This window comes from Trachurus japonicus, chromosome 6 (genome assembly GCF_045865225.1).
Source record: "Trachurus japonicus isolate A0001 chromosome 6, Traja_1.0".
Classification (NCBI taxonomy): Eukaryota; Metazoa; Chordata; class Actinopteri; order Carangiformes; family Carangidae; genus Trachurus; species Trachurus japonicus.
The window spans coordinates 26,969,791-26,984,381 of NC_140912.1; the positions used below are offsets into that span (position 1 = coordinate 26,969,791).

Genomic DNA, 14,591 nt, shown 5'->3' on the forward strand with positions numbered 1-14,591 from the left:
GAGAACAGGTGAGAGTGCAGGAGCAGCTGAAGCTCTATACCACTCTGACCTGCCAGCACAAACAGCTGGACACCTCTGGTTACTGCAAAGGCACAAGGCGGAGGTGGTGCACACACAGGGAGGGAGGTGTGTGTTTTAATGTGCACTGTGAGAGAGGAGGAGACAGTTTTATAGAGCCATAGTAACGAACGATCACGATGGAGATGGCGAGTCGGAATAAGACTTCAGGAAGGTTTTCCTTCATCTGGAGGGAGAAAATAATAAAGTTGTTTTCACACAGAAAATGGAAAGAATTGATCTTGGCTCTCGGTGATGAGTGAGCTGCCCACAGCAAAGTGTAGACTGTCAGGTTTTTTTCTCCCTGTGTAGCAGATTAAACACATGTATTTGTCACACGACAGCAGGGAAGATGTGTTTGTTTCATCTGCAGCGTTTGTGTAATTTTACACATGAAGGCACAGCTGTGTTAATGATCTACATCTGTGGTCACAGCAACACGATCAGTCAGGATCAAACAGGAGATAACGCTCTATGTTTTCTGTAGAAAAAATAAAGAAATATGAGACAAAAAAGCTTTTAATCTACAGACACACTCATAAAAAGAAAAAGTTATTCCTCAGGAGAAGTTGGAGAGAAAAATATGAACAGGATTTAAAGAAATATATTCATACGATCAGTACGGATCAGCGAAGCTCAGCCTGAACCTTCTGGTATCTCTGCATCAGCCGGACCAGACTCGGCCCGTTAATACCAGACCCGACCTGATCCACAGTTAGATATGAACATCTGCAGTGGCTAGCAGCGTCACAGCAGCCATGTTTACATGTCCATCAGAGATGTTTCACGGATGCACAGTGCGTCGCTAGACACGCATCAAACACGTTAACGCATAATTAACTGTGTAAACCAACATTGATGTCAGTTTCTTGTTTTTTTTTATAATAGTTGTCAGTTGTCAAGTGCAAGTTTTCCTCTAGAATTAATGAATGGTATTAAAACACTCCCAATGCACTTGTTTTATTTTTTCTTCTTCTTATTTTTTTCTAAACTTTTATAACAGAAAATGGTTTTTAGTTTTACATTCAATTACAGTAGTGTCTGTTGTACCGAACCGCGACCCCCGAACTGAGGTACGTACTGAACCGTGACTTGTGTGTACTGTTACACCCCTTATGGACACAAATAATCTGAATAAAATGGGAACTCAAAAATTTTAATCCCAACGGGCTCATTCGGAAAGAAATTTCTTGCCGGTCGATTTTCGGATCAAGGTCCATGTAAACGGTTAATCTGATCAGAGTAACCTCTGCATCTGACCCTCATCTACTGGCTCCTGTTTCTTTGTTTTTTTTTGTCAATTAGCCGTTGCTGTTATGTGGGGGTCCTGCTGTAGCCGAACCCCCTCACATAGATCGCAGGAGAAGTATAAACTGTTGTGCTCGCAGCTTCATTAAAGAGAAAACCAGAAACAAAAGTAACATTTGCATGATATAGGCCTACTGTAGATCCATTGGATCATATTGTGGATTTGATCAGAGGAGGCAACAGGCAACGTACGAGAGAGAGAGATGGTGAGCATGAGGAGAGGGGCGAGCAAACAATGTGACAGTGTTTGCTTACAGATGGAAAAAACTTCTTCTACTGTTTCCAACTAATCTAACTTCACTGCGCATGTCACAGTGAATTATTCTGATTAATTGCTTGATGCATGTACACGCACGTTTCAATTGGATCAATCTTTTCGCGTCCTTGTAAAACAGTGAAGTTGGAATTTTCCGATCAGAATGATTGTAATCAGATTGTAGTAAACATGGCTGCTGTTACATGTACTGGTACATGTTGTCCCCGTGTCTGTGTAGGAGGATCGGCGACTCTGAATTATTTGCCCGTAGGTGTGAATGTGAGTGTGTGAGGTTGTTTGTCTCTATATGTCGGCCCTGTGATGGACCGGCGACCTGCGGGGCGTACGCCGCCCTCGCCCCAGTGTCTGCTGCTCAGATAAGGAGTGTAGCTAATGGATGGGTGGATGGATGGATGGACGGTGGAGGCAAAAGCTCAGGGCACACGATAATGTCAGAGCACACAGTGGCAAGAAGCAGCAGATGAAAACAGTAGATAATGTTCACCTGCTCTGGACCGGCTCAGGTGAACACACTCCCCCTCCTCTCTCCACAGCAGCTTGTTTCACACAGCTGGCACCAGATCCATTCACTCTTCTCATGAGAAACCTGATGCATTTCTGCTAATCACTAAATGGCAACTCTCCAGTTTCTGTTTTTTTTTTTTTTAAAGGTAGAGGCCTTTTTTTTTTTGCTGTGCTACATATACAGACTTGTGTGTTTTTTCAGATATGCAAATGAGCAGAGCAGTACAGTCACTATTAATTTTCCTGGGATGTAATTGTCCGGCTGCTGCTGTTACAGTAACTCTGCCACACTGGAGGTCATATATAGTTATGAGTTAATTTTTGCTCCTTCATGGAGACCTCTCTCTCACCGACCTCGTCCAGCTTCCCTGCTGCTTTTAAAAGAGGAACTATGCAAGATTGTTACCTTAATTAAAAAGCTTCAGAGTAATTGTGATGGTTAAATGACTTGTTAAGGGGACTTATTATGGATAGATCACTTTTTAAAGGCTCTTTAGGTGTTTGTTCTGCCACCCGGCCCCAAAACTGAAAAAGAAATCTGTAATTTTCTGGTTCCTGAGGTTAAAATCCATGTTGTTTTATGAGCTGTTCCCACAGTTGCCATACAATGATGTCATTAGTTTTCGAATTTGCATAATACCACCCCTACCTGTGAGTAACTGGTACCGGTAAAGGGGGCGGGGTGAGCAGTGGCTCATTTGCATTTAAAGGGACAGGTACTGAAACCAGCCGTTCTGAACAGAGCTGTTTTGATCTGTGATGTTTGATCCTTGTGGTGTTTTGACCAAAGCATGTCACAGACATGTCTTTAAGACACCTGGGAACTATTTTAATATGTGAAAAAAGGGGCTTAACACGTGTCCTTTACAGGGAGAATGGCGGCTCTCTACCTTCTACCTAGTGTCTCTTGGCCGAAAACCACCTTGCAAGATCAGAACATCCAACCCGGTGTCCCAGCTCTCGTCTCGGCAGCACCTCGACACAAACGCACCTGGCAATCCATAATCTCTTGTTTCTGAAAGATAAGACGACACAAATTTACACTACCAGTCAAATCTTTGGACACAATGGTTCATCTTTCTTTTTTTATTATACCTTGTAGATTCAAACTGAAGCCCTCAAAACTATGAAGGAACACATATGCAATTATGTAGTTAACAAAAAAGTGTTTTTAAAAAGCTGAATATGTTTTATATTTTAAAATGAATATAAATATTTTAAAGTAGCCACTTTTTGCTTTGATGACAGCTTTTTGGACACTTTTCTTTCTCTCATCGAACTTCATGAAGTCGTCACCTGGAACAGTTTTCTAACAGTGTTGAAGGAGTTTCCAGAGGAGCTGAGCCCTTGTTGGCGGTTTTGCCTTCACTTGGTCCAACTCACCCCAAACCATTTCAGTTGGGTTTACAGTAGGTCAGGTGATAGATAAGACTTTTGTTTTATTTAATTGCATACGTGTTGCTTCATAGTTTTGATGTCTTCAGTATGAATCTACAATGTAGAAAGTAATGAAAATAAAATAAAGAAAAACTGCTGAATGAGAAGGTGCACGTCCAAACTTTTGATTGGTAGTGTACACATTGTAAAACGTATATGATATATATTGTCATCCACCACTCCATTGTTTTGCCTTCTTGTCGGCTTAGTTGAAAGCAAATGCACATGGGAGGGAGGAGGGTTAGTAAAACAGCGAAAAAGCGACAGAACTTGTGTAGTTCCCCTTTAAAAGAGGAGGATAACAGCTCCTCTCCTGGGATTGATCCTCATAAAGTTGGGCTCAGCTTCACCTGCTGATTCTGTATTCCTTCCTCACCACGCTGCAAAAATAATGCTCTGTTAGCCCAATATTGAATCCTGGTGTCTGGGATGTTTCTGCCCTACAGAAGAAGAGACAAATCCAAACTTGAAAAGTGAAATGCAAACTGTCACAAGCAGCAGCAGCAGCAGCGAGCAGCTGGACTCGCCAGCGTGAGATATTTCCTTCCTTTTAACCTCCTTCAGTATAAAGCAGCGTGCATCAGCCAGGTTGGCACACACACACACACACACTCATGTGCAGCTTATGGATATCACTGCTCAGTTTTCTTTTTTTGCAGGGTGCTGAAATTCAAACTTACTAGTTATCACTCTCCTTACTGCCACATAAAGCCTCCAACATGAAACGTTGAAACTTTAAAGTGCCTCCAGTGCAGAATCCTCAGACTCCCCGAGACAAGTGCGTTTATTCCTTTTAGGCAGATGACTAAGAAGTCCAGTTTCCCCCGGGGGACGGGTCAATGATAACCTGGTGTCAAACAGGATGATGACATCTCTCCTGCCTCTGTCTGTCTTTAATCTGATGTTGAAAGACTCTGTAGTGGGACTTCATCTCAGCTCAAGTGTTTGCATCACAGCTTCTTTACTATGGAAATAACCGCTGGCTTAAAAGTGACTTTTATTCCATGATTTCCCCTTGTTTTTTATTTTTTTATTCCTTAATGACACGTGTGGCAAAGTCGGCTCTGAATTACCCACTGTCAGATATTGTAATGTTGTTCTCAAACCAAATGAACTTTATTGTCTCGGACACAAAACATAAATATGCTAAAATAAAAACCATATAAGAAAACATCTGTAGACAAACAATATTAGATTAGATTAGATTACGGTGGACAAACAGTGTTAAAAGAGGGACAGAAAAGAGCCGTGGCATCTGAGACATGATCGTCGTTCAGTTGGTGCAAGTTGCTTTACAGAGGAATCATAATAATAAGAGGCTAAGATAAAAAAAAATACAATAAAAGCTACATAGATTTGCACTTGCCCCGAAGTAGTAATTTAATAATTTAAATCTGATTAAAACATTTAAATAAGAACCAAAGTCCAAAGTACCGGCATGATGTGACTGGTCTTATAAGAGTGTTTTTTTTTATTGTTTTTTTAAAGGCCACAGTGAAATTTCTGTCTGTAAAGAGGGTGATGGCGGTGTGAGAGCTAAACCAGTTGAAGTGATGAATTAGATTAATAGATTAGTGGTTGTAATAACTCCAGCCCAGTCATAAATGTTTAATAAGGTATTTCAAAATGCACAGCGCTGACAGAAAGTGGTGTCCAGGATGGATCGTCTCGACTCGGGGGCTAAAGATCCCCTGTCAGCAAATCAATGGAGGAGATTGAAGGCGCAGCGAGACAGTTTGTTTGGCTGCCTGGCACCGCGGGGCCTGTCTGGTCCTTGGCGTGTCTTACTTTGTTTTATTTCGTTTGGTCATTTCACTTCTCTGTCAGGATTTCCTCTTTCTTTTTTATTTTTTTTTAGTGAGGGAACGAGTCGTAAGAGGATCTCGTCTAAGCTTGACTGAAGAGGGAAAAAGTTGAAGACGTGACAGAAGGAGAACAAAGGACGCTGAATTTTTTTTAGAGAAGTCTCCAGTTTGATAATGAAGTGAGCACAATCCTGTTTGACAGGAGTGTAAACCTCAGGCTCAGCTTTCTCCGACTTCCCAGAGGACACCGACTGACTGGACACAAGAGTCTCATTTTCACTGGCTCATCCCTCTCACTTTCCAAAACCAGAGTTTTGTCTCTGCAAGTTTTTACAGTTTCTGCTTCATTTATTTCTCATGTTCTCTTCTATAACCAAGATGTAAGAACCTGCAGAGTTGTGGATACACCAGTCTGGATCTCCTTCAACTCCTCCTCTTTCAATTACACAGCGTAAAGGTGTGTTCAGACTGAACATGAATCAGATCACTCCCTGGAAAACCATGTGCTGGTGCTGGAGAGGAGACTTGGATCAATCAGATATTAGATTGATTCATCTCACAGAAAGTGGATTCAGTTTTAGCGGTGGAAGAGTAGAGCAGCTGTTAGCTTATGCAACAGTACGAGTACAGAGTTATATGTGTACCCATGACTGATAGACAGATCAAATGACACGATCTGTGTAATCTACAATCTACTTCCTGTGCCTACTGGTATTTTATTGTGAAAATCCTCATTTCATTTATTGTTTATTTGACAAGGACAGTGCACATTAATGGACAATTTGTGACGCGCACATCACGTCATGTAAAAGAGCCAGATTTAGCTCGAATCTAATTTCCATCCGTAGTCCTCACATTAAAGATGGACAGACATACCATACAAAAAGATAACAGTAGGAAGCTACCTGCATAAGTATAAAAAAGCATAGTATTAGCAGCAGTTACAACAATAAGAAAACGGATAGCAACCTGCATAAATATAAGAGAGGACAAAGTACTAGCAGCATTTATATCGTAGTAAAAGATCCTGATAGGAAGTTGGTATTTGTATGTTTTTGCCGCTTTTTTTTTTTGTCGTCTCTGTGTTCGTGTTGCGACCCGGCTCAAGTGAAGATGTGAAATGAGATGTTCTCGGCGTGAGGTGTTGTATAAAGTCAGCAGGTTGTGTCAGATGATGATGAGGCGACATCACCGAGTCCAACATGTGGCCTCGGCCTGAGGGGCGAGAGAGACAGAGAGAGGGAGAGAGAGACCGGGTTTCACAGGTGTTCCACTTTCACCAATCACCTGTGTGACAGACAGAGACAGATTATTATGGGATGACCTCAGGGGTCGGCCCACTAGTCACACTCAGTCTGAATCTGTCTTTTCAGGAAAATCTGCAAACACTGTTCAGGGTGGAAAGAAAAAGTGTGATCGCTGCATGTGAGCACAGAAACATACAAACTGCGTCGATGCTGTAGCAGCACAGAAGCACCGATAGAGACTCTTATATTTTATTTTATAGCTAATAAAGCTGCTAGAAATCAATACAAAGATGCAAAAACATGATGTTGAATGAAGTATCAGGTGTCTGTCAGACATAGTGATTGCTATTTAACATGGATGTAGTGTTGTTTACAGAGCGCTTCTTATTGATTTTTGAATTGGTTGGTACGAGACAGATTAACATATCAAATGAGATATTCCATTGGCATTCATAACAGTGATTGGCCATAGGATGAAGGAGACCCATATAAGAGAGGGAGCAAAAAAAGTGTGGTTTCTGCCAGTCATTCTGCGCAGCATTGATTTGTATGAAGCAGTTTTTGTCACATATTTTGTCAGGATGCTATTTTAAGGTCATACAGTCTCCTATGAGTCCAGATATAAACAATCAGTGTAAACTTGTTGGTCAAAATAGAGGAGAAGTAAGTATTCAGAGTATTTAGGGCAGTGGAAAACCGTGCGACAAGTGTGTAAATGACTGAATCATTCACCTGCTGTGACGACTGTGTTGTGCACTCACTGAGTGACACTGTGTCCACTGGTGAAATCATATCATACATTTTCCATAGTCAATATTGATCCTGTGTGAGCGCGGAGCAAAGGAATGATCGCATACCTGCACTCCCTCTTTGTTGCTGCAGCACATCATCGCTCACTGCTACTTTTTCCATAGGGAACATGATCACAGCTCTCCATCTGTGTGTGTGTGGGTCCTAATTGGGAATTTGTATTCATTAAAAGGCCTGGATGAGCACTAGGATGCGACTCCACACCTGTTGTTGATGAGCGCGGCGGCTCGGCGCCGGCTCCGTTGGAGGTGGGTCAGGATTAACAGCGGCCGACCGGCCCCTCTCCTCTCTCATCAATAATCACAATCACATCATGAATCCACAATTATCTCCCAAGCTGCTGCCCCGGGGGCCGACTCCTCCGACTCCACGCTTCAACATAATGAAAAGACTTTTTTTTTTCTTTTTTTTTTAGTTATTATTGCACTTCCTGCTGTAGATTTTCATCCTAATGACTCTTTTCCTTTGTATCTCATTAGAGAGGAGAGGGGAGATTAAGTGCTGATCAAACGGGGTGTGTTCGGGTGTGTGGGCTTTCACACGCGTGAGCGAGACGGAGATGCTAATATTAGTTCTCTTGTTGGAAACAGAAACACACCGATGTGTGACAGAGGAGAAGAAGAGGGGATGTACGGCAGCTTGTTATAGCTCCACATGTCGACCAGGTAACAGTGTGTTGGGAGCTTTATAATGAGGCTGCTTCTTTCATGTGGACCGGACCTTTAATCCCCAACACACGAGCCGTGTCACATGGTAAACAGGACGACTGTTTGTCGCTAACACACCTCCTCTTTTTCTTTCTTTTTTTTGGTATTTCATTTAATTCTCCTCACTTTCCTCCTCTCTTTTATTCCCCTGCTTTTCCTTCTCTCACCAATTTATTCTTTCTCACTCTCACAGTTTTCTTTCTAACCAACAAGACGTCGTCATTATTTCAAACTTTCCCACTTGTTCTTCCCTCCAAATAAAGTGAAGAAGGAGCTCATTTTGGTTTTTTCGTCCTCGCCCACTAACGTTTTTACTGTCTTTTAAGATTAGTTTTTTAAATGAGTGGTATCCCGTTTTGCATGCTTACAATGCTTAAGGACAAAATCACAGAGGCCCCGAGAGATCAACGCACTGCAACTGAAGAAAACAAGAAAAGACACAAGTTTCTGCTGTAAATTAAACAACTTCATCAATGTGACAACACATGTGCTGCAAAAACACACAACACAACGGAGGTGTTTCTAACCTTAACCCTGGCTAAAGACCTGGTTCATTTGGAGCAGTTGTTCCGAAACAGGGAGCGTTTAACCCCGAAGATCGGTTTGTTTGGTCATTAGGCTTCCTTTCTTTGGCCGGGTTGGGGTCGGATCGGGTCCGGGCTTAAACCGTGGATCAAACTGGGTTTTTCATTTTCAGACCTTTATGCAATAGTTTTTGATTTTTCGGGGTAAGATTTGTTTACAACTTTGGACCGGTTGGGGACCATGTGAACACAAACGACCCAAAAGAAAAATGCAACAATTGTATCATTTATAGCCCTGTGAATCTGAAAAAAGCAAACAAGCCACATGCGAATACATCTGAATACACTCTAAGCTAAAAGTACATAGTTACAACAAAGTATGAATCATGTGATTTAGTCGCTATAATAAACCAACAACCGTCATTAATGTATTCACAACTTCTAAAATCAAGGCCCCACAGTCCAACACTTTTTTGTGTCCATAGAAGCACTAGTAATTATGAGCTTTTGCAGAGTGTGTGCTGGTGTTGTATTATGAATTTGTAGAGCATCTGTATCTTTGCATGTGTTTTCTTGAGTTGCAGTACGGTACATTGAGCTCTCAGGGCCACCGTACTTTTGCACCTGTTTCTCAGCTGCAGATGTCGAACGCTGTGCTGCGAGTGGAGACCCGGTGTGTGTTTCATTAGCTCGGGTAATGAAGAGGTGCTTCTCTGTCGTTATTGCTCATCACATTTATGGGATTCCTACGGTTTTATAAAGGTCATGCAATTTGCTAGGGGAAAACTCTCTGCTTCTGAAAACCAGGTAAACACATCTCGAACAGGATTAATTAATCTCAATCTTGTCGTATTGTATTATGTGTCCTGTTTTGTTGTAAAGCTCTTTGTGCTTCTGTTCTTAAAACTGCTCCATAAATACATTTATTGTAAATTCATTGTTAACAAATCACAAACTAAATTGTTGTTGTGACTCAAACTCAGGCTTTTATTTAACTAAAGACTAAAAAAAAAAAAATGGATCAATGAAGATTAATTAAAACAATATTTTATTACTGTCTCAGTAATTAAACACGGGGCAGAGTTTGTTTTCATTTAATTCTAACTTGATCAGCAATGAACTGAGAAAACACTGCATATAAGTACCTGCACATTTCTTTCTCTTGATGAGATATTGTGTATTAACAAGTGCGTTAAAGTTATTTATTAACATTAGTTTCACCATCTCCTCTCTGAGCTGCCTGACTTGCTCCTCCCTCTATCCCTCCCTCTCTCCTGCAATGCCTTGTGGGTGGTGTTTTGTGCATTTTGTGCATCTCTAATGAATCTTTTTATATCACTCCATCTTCTTTTGTTTCCCCATGAAAGTGTTTAATGCCTCCCGCTGCATATTTTGTTTGACTTTCATGAGTAAGATCTTGAGTAATAGCAACACTGTCTCTCAGGTGGAGAAAAAAGTGAATATTTTGCATTCGGATCAATATATTCTACTTTTTTTTCCAGTGCTTGTTCTAGAGGTACCACCATTTAACTGAGCCTATGGGCTCTCCTTCGCTGCCACACACAGACAGGCCAAAAGCTGTCTGTCTGCATAATGAGCTGCTGTCTTTGTAAATCAGGAGCTAAATACATGTAGATTGCAAATCACAAAGTCAATGAGAGCCACAATGCTCTGCAGTGTGCTGTCAGAATCTCTAGCTCTGTGTGGCACAGAACAGCCATCCATCCATCCATCCATCCATCCATCCATCCATCCATCCATCCATCCATCCATCCATCCATCCATCCATCCTGGGTCGTAGGGTTTAACCTTCTGGTTAAACCCTAAAGGATTCACGACACACAGCTGACACACTGCAAATATCTGGACACATGTCGTTGTTGCTGTTGTTCAGGCTCCGTGCTTCAGCCCCGTCAGTCTGAGATATAATGGATTAATGATGGATGATGCATTAAAGCACCATGTCTAAGGATGCTGCATTAATTTGAGTAGGTGTCCGTCAACATAGGAGATAATAACAGAACGTTACCAGACAGAGTTGTTTTAGAGGCAAATTCATGCAAAACTGCTGATGCGCGTTCCCGTCAGGGGCAGTTTTTCAGCAAGCAGTCTCTGCATCTACCTCTAAAACAACTCTGTCTCGTAACGTTCTGTTATTATCTCATAGCATGGTGAATGCGCAGGTCACAACTTGTCCACGAGAGCGTTTTGGAGTTGTTGGATTGCGGCTCTGCTCTGCCGTTCTAAAAATAGCTTGCACCGACAAGTAAAGGTCACGAACCTACTCCTAACACTATAGGGATTATGGCAATGGGCCAATCTGCCAAAATGTTGAACTATCCCTTTAACGAGTGTGACAGGATGGGATAAACAGCTGTCATCTCTGCAAGGAAGTCTAATCGTTGTCATTTTAACCTCAGGGTTCATCCTCTGGGGACAATAATTATCTTAGCACATCATTGTTGAAACATTAAATCAAAAGAGACTCGTAAAGCTCAAGTGGCACCAGCCGAATCAGTGGATCATAAATCATCAAACTCAACAGGATTCATTATTCATCATTTGTGAGCCATGAATGTCTGAACTAATTTTTTTGGAAATCCATCCAATAGTTGTTGGGATGTTTCCGTCGAAGCTGAACCAAATCGCTCTGACATCTCCTCTGCTGGTGTTGGCAGAAAGGGATCATTCATCCATCGGTCATGACTTTGAGGAATCTCCGTCACATGATGTAGAATCCATTAAACCAACAGGACCTCGGGGTTGACATGAGTCGTCTTTGCTTCAATGCAGCGACCACAGACTGAAAACGCAGAAAATTGAATTTTTGTTTACTCCGTCTTCTCCTCTCCCTTCACACAGAAGCATTTTGTCATTATCTCTCCACGCTGCCCTTTGTCCCCGCTGTCCTTTTCCCTCCTCCCTTCGCTCTCCTCCTCGCTCTCCACCGCTCTGTGTTGTTCTTGTCACTCCTCGGCTGGTAAACAGTTACCAGCCGGATATTGGATGATAAGCCGTAATCAGTGGCCCCCAACTCCACCTCGGTGCTCGTGTCAGCTCTGACATGCGGGTTGGCATTTACAGCGCGACAGCAGCTTGACACCGGTTCACATCCCTCTTCATCAGGGAACGCTGGAGCCCGTTATATTTCGCGCCAATCAGCCTCGGTGTAATCAGTTGTGTTCAACACACCAATCTAGCCCCATGACAAGATAATTACCACGGGTTCCCGGGGGAGACGTGGAGCGTGTGTGGGGCGCACGCACAACCAGAACTGGAGTTACAGTTCGGGCTGCACCATTTAGGATGCAAGTTTATTATTTCCGTCAGTTTAATCAGCGTTTTTCTGAGGTTGTTTTTGGAAACATGGGCTGGGAGGCAGAGACCTTGGAGCTCTCCAAAACAATCAGCCTAAGAAGTAGCTACTGTACTGGAAGCACTTTGTACTCACAGTATACTGCACTAGATTTATCACACAGGATTTTGATTGACAGTGCATCAACTATAGATTGAACCCAGCAGTGAGGGTTGCACTCAACCTGCTACACAAGTAGGATAGGTTAGATCAGTGGTCCTCAAACTTTTTTTACATCAAGGACCCCTAAATTGACACAAATTAGACCACAGACTCCCCCCCATTGGACAAAATTTTGAAACAAACACCAGAAATACACAAATATTTGTTCTGAGACTGAATAACGTTACTTTTTTTAGTCAATTCAAAAGTCATTTATTAAACCATCACAATTACTCCAAAGCTGTTTAAAGGGACAACGAGGAGTTTCTCCATCGGCAGAACGAAAAATTCCGCGACAATAAAAAAATCTCATATTAATGTGGATGAATCTACGCTACCCACACTTGTTAATGGGCCCATTTTCGATAAATATATCATTTTGTCTCTATCGTTATTTTATTATTAGTGGTGGCAGAAATGCTGGGCGAGCCGACCAGCGTTTCCTTACTTTCGGTTTTGCGGCGAGTCATGAGAATAACGCCAGCGAATCGCCGTTTATGGTCGGAACTACGACGGTATGTGATCGTCTTCGAACCTCTGACTTCAATTCTTGATGAATGAAAACATGAGTCCGTCTTGCGCCGGTCAAAGAATTTCACAGTGCGCGCGGAGGCTCATAAATGTAGTGTGAAAACGCTTCGCTTTTCCAAAACTCCTCGTTGTCCCTTTAATTAAGGTAAACATAAAATGTAATTAAATGAATCCTACCTTTACTGTTTCTTCTTAATATAAATAACAATTAAAAGTCAACTTAAAAAAACATGGAGCAAATACTCCCATGCAGACGCAATGCCAAAATAACACTTAAAAACTGCAAACTATTCAAAAGCCGTCACATTAATGCAAATTCTTCTTATTGCCACCTTCTTATTGTTTTTGATGTGCAATTGACACATTCAGTTATATTGACCTCAAACCTGACCTCTGGGATGAAATTTTGACTACACCGTCTCTGCTGACAGTCACCACTCAGACTGAGCCATCATGTTTTTGTTTGATCATATTTTGAATATAAAATACAGTGAGGCCTCTGAGGGCTTCTAGACAATATCCGTCATTGTTTTTGGTTGATGTATAATCAAGTTACATTTACATAAAGCAGCATTTTTCCACCATTAAACCCTTGAAAAATACCCCACTTTGCGATTAATTGTGATTTGGTATTTGAATTGACAGACAGTCCTCATTTGAACTAATCTCATGTCGCCAGTAGAAGCGTCCAAATTGGCCGAACAGTGAATGTTTTTTTGTGTGAAGGGACTTTGTTGAATCAGTCTGGTGTCTGTTGTCCACAATCTGCCGTCCCCAGCTGCTTTATGGCGTGTGAGTGGTTTCTCCATCAATTCATTAAAATCATGCAGCTGGACACATATGTTGAAATAAATGTGAAGCGCTGCGTCCGAGAAGAGCAGAGCAGAGCCAGATTAACAAGAGCAGCATGAGTCATGTCGCTTGAATAGAAGATGTTGAATCTCATTAATCCTGAGTGTCATCGCTTCCTTTCCTAATTTATTTAGAGAAAAACTTTATTCTTGAAAAGCATCATGTAACTGTACCACATTTCATTATTTGATGTCACCGTTTTTATGATCAGATACAATAGAAATTAAACTAGTAGAAATAAGAATGTCAGATTTAAACTGATTTATTTCCATACAAGTCAATAAAAACTCACAACATCTGCCTCTGGCTGCAGATACGAGGTGCTGTGTGTTCGCCATCCAAACAACAATATAATATTGCTGTTATTGGCCAAGAGTGAGTTCATTCATTAATCACCTCACCTTTTATCGTCTAGCACAGCCAGGTGTCTGTAGAGGCGCCCACACAGTCTGTGCACATATAATCATGATTTAATGAATGAAATTTTAATTGAAGTTCATCTTGAAGTAAAGGATCTCAACACTTCCTCCACCGCTGAAAAGTATGTGACATGTTTTGGCAGCTCGGCGCAGCGGGACAAAAATAAAATGCAGAGCTCATAAAGGATCATTTTCTATAGAGTGGGTTACATGGTGAAAGCCATTTCAGCCCATGACATATTTTCCTGTATCTGCTACGAGCCTTATGAAAGTTTAATGAGCAGGAAAAAACCTGTTAATGTATTCTTCGCTGGAAAACTCTGCAACCTAACAGAGACGAGCACAAAGAGAAGCAGTGTGAGCGTCTCTGTCCGACTCCGTCTGCAGTGTTCGAGTCCATCAGCGATCATAAATATCATCCGGCCGACAGGTCACACAGAGCGCAGCCCCAGCAGCCTCAGCTGTGTTACCAACGCTCGTGCTGCAGTCTCTCCTTAAGGATCCCCCTCCAGTCCTCCGTTTCCATTTCACAGTTTCCCTGGGAGGCCTGTGAAACCTCGTCTGTCCCAGACTCTCCATTAGCCAATCATCTGTCC

The 14,591-nt window shown here is 41.9% G+C and overlaps 1 protein-coding gene across 1 annotated transcript in view; it reads left to right on the forward strand.

Annotated features, from left to right (window-relative positions):
- Nucleotides 1-14,591, forward strand: part of spon1b (spondin 1b) — a 104,075-nt gene that overhangs the window by 54,552 nt on the left and 34,932 nt on the right. The gene's annotated exons all lie outside the window — the stretch shown is intronic.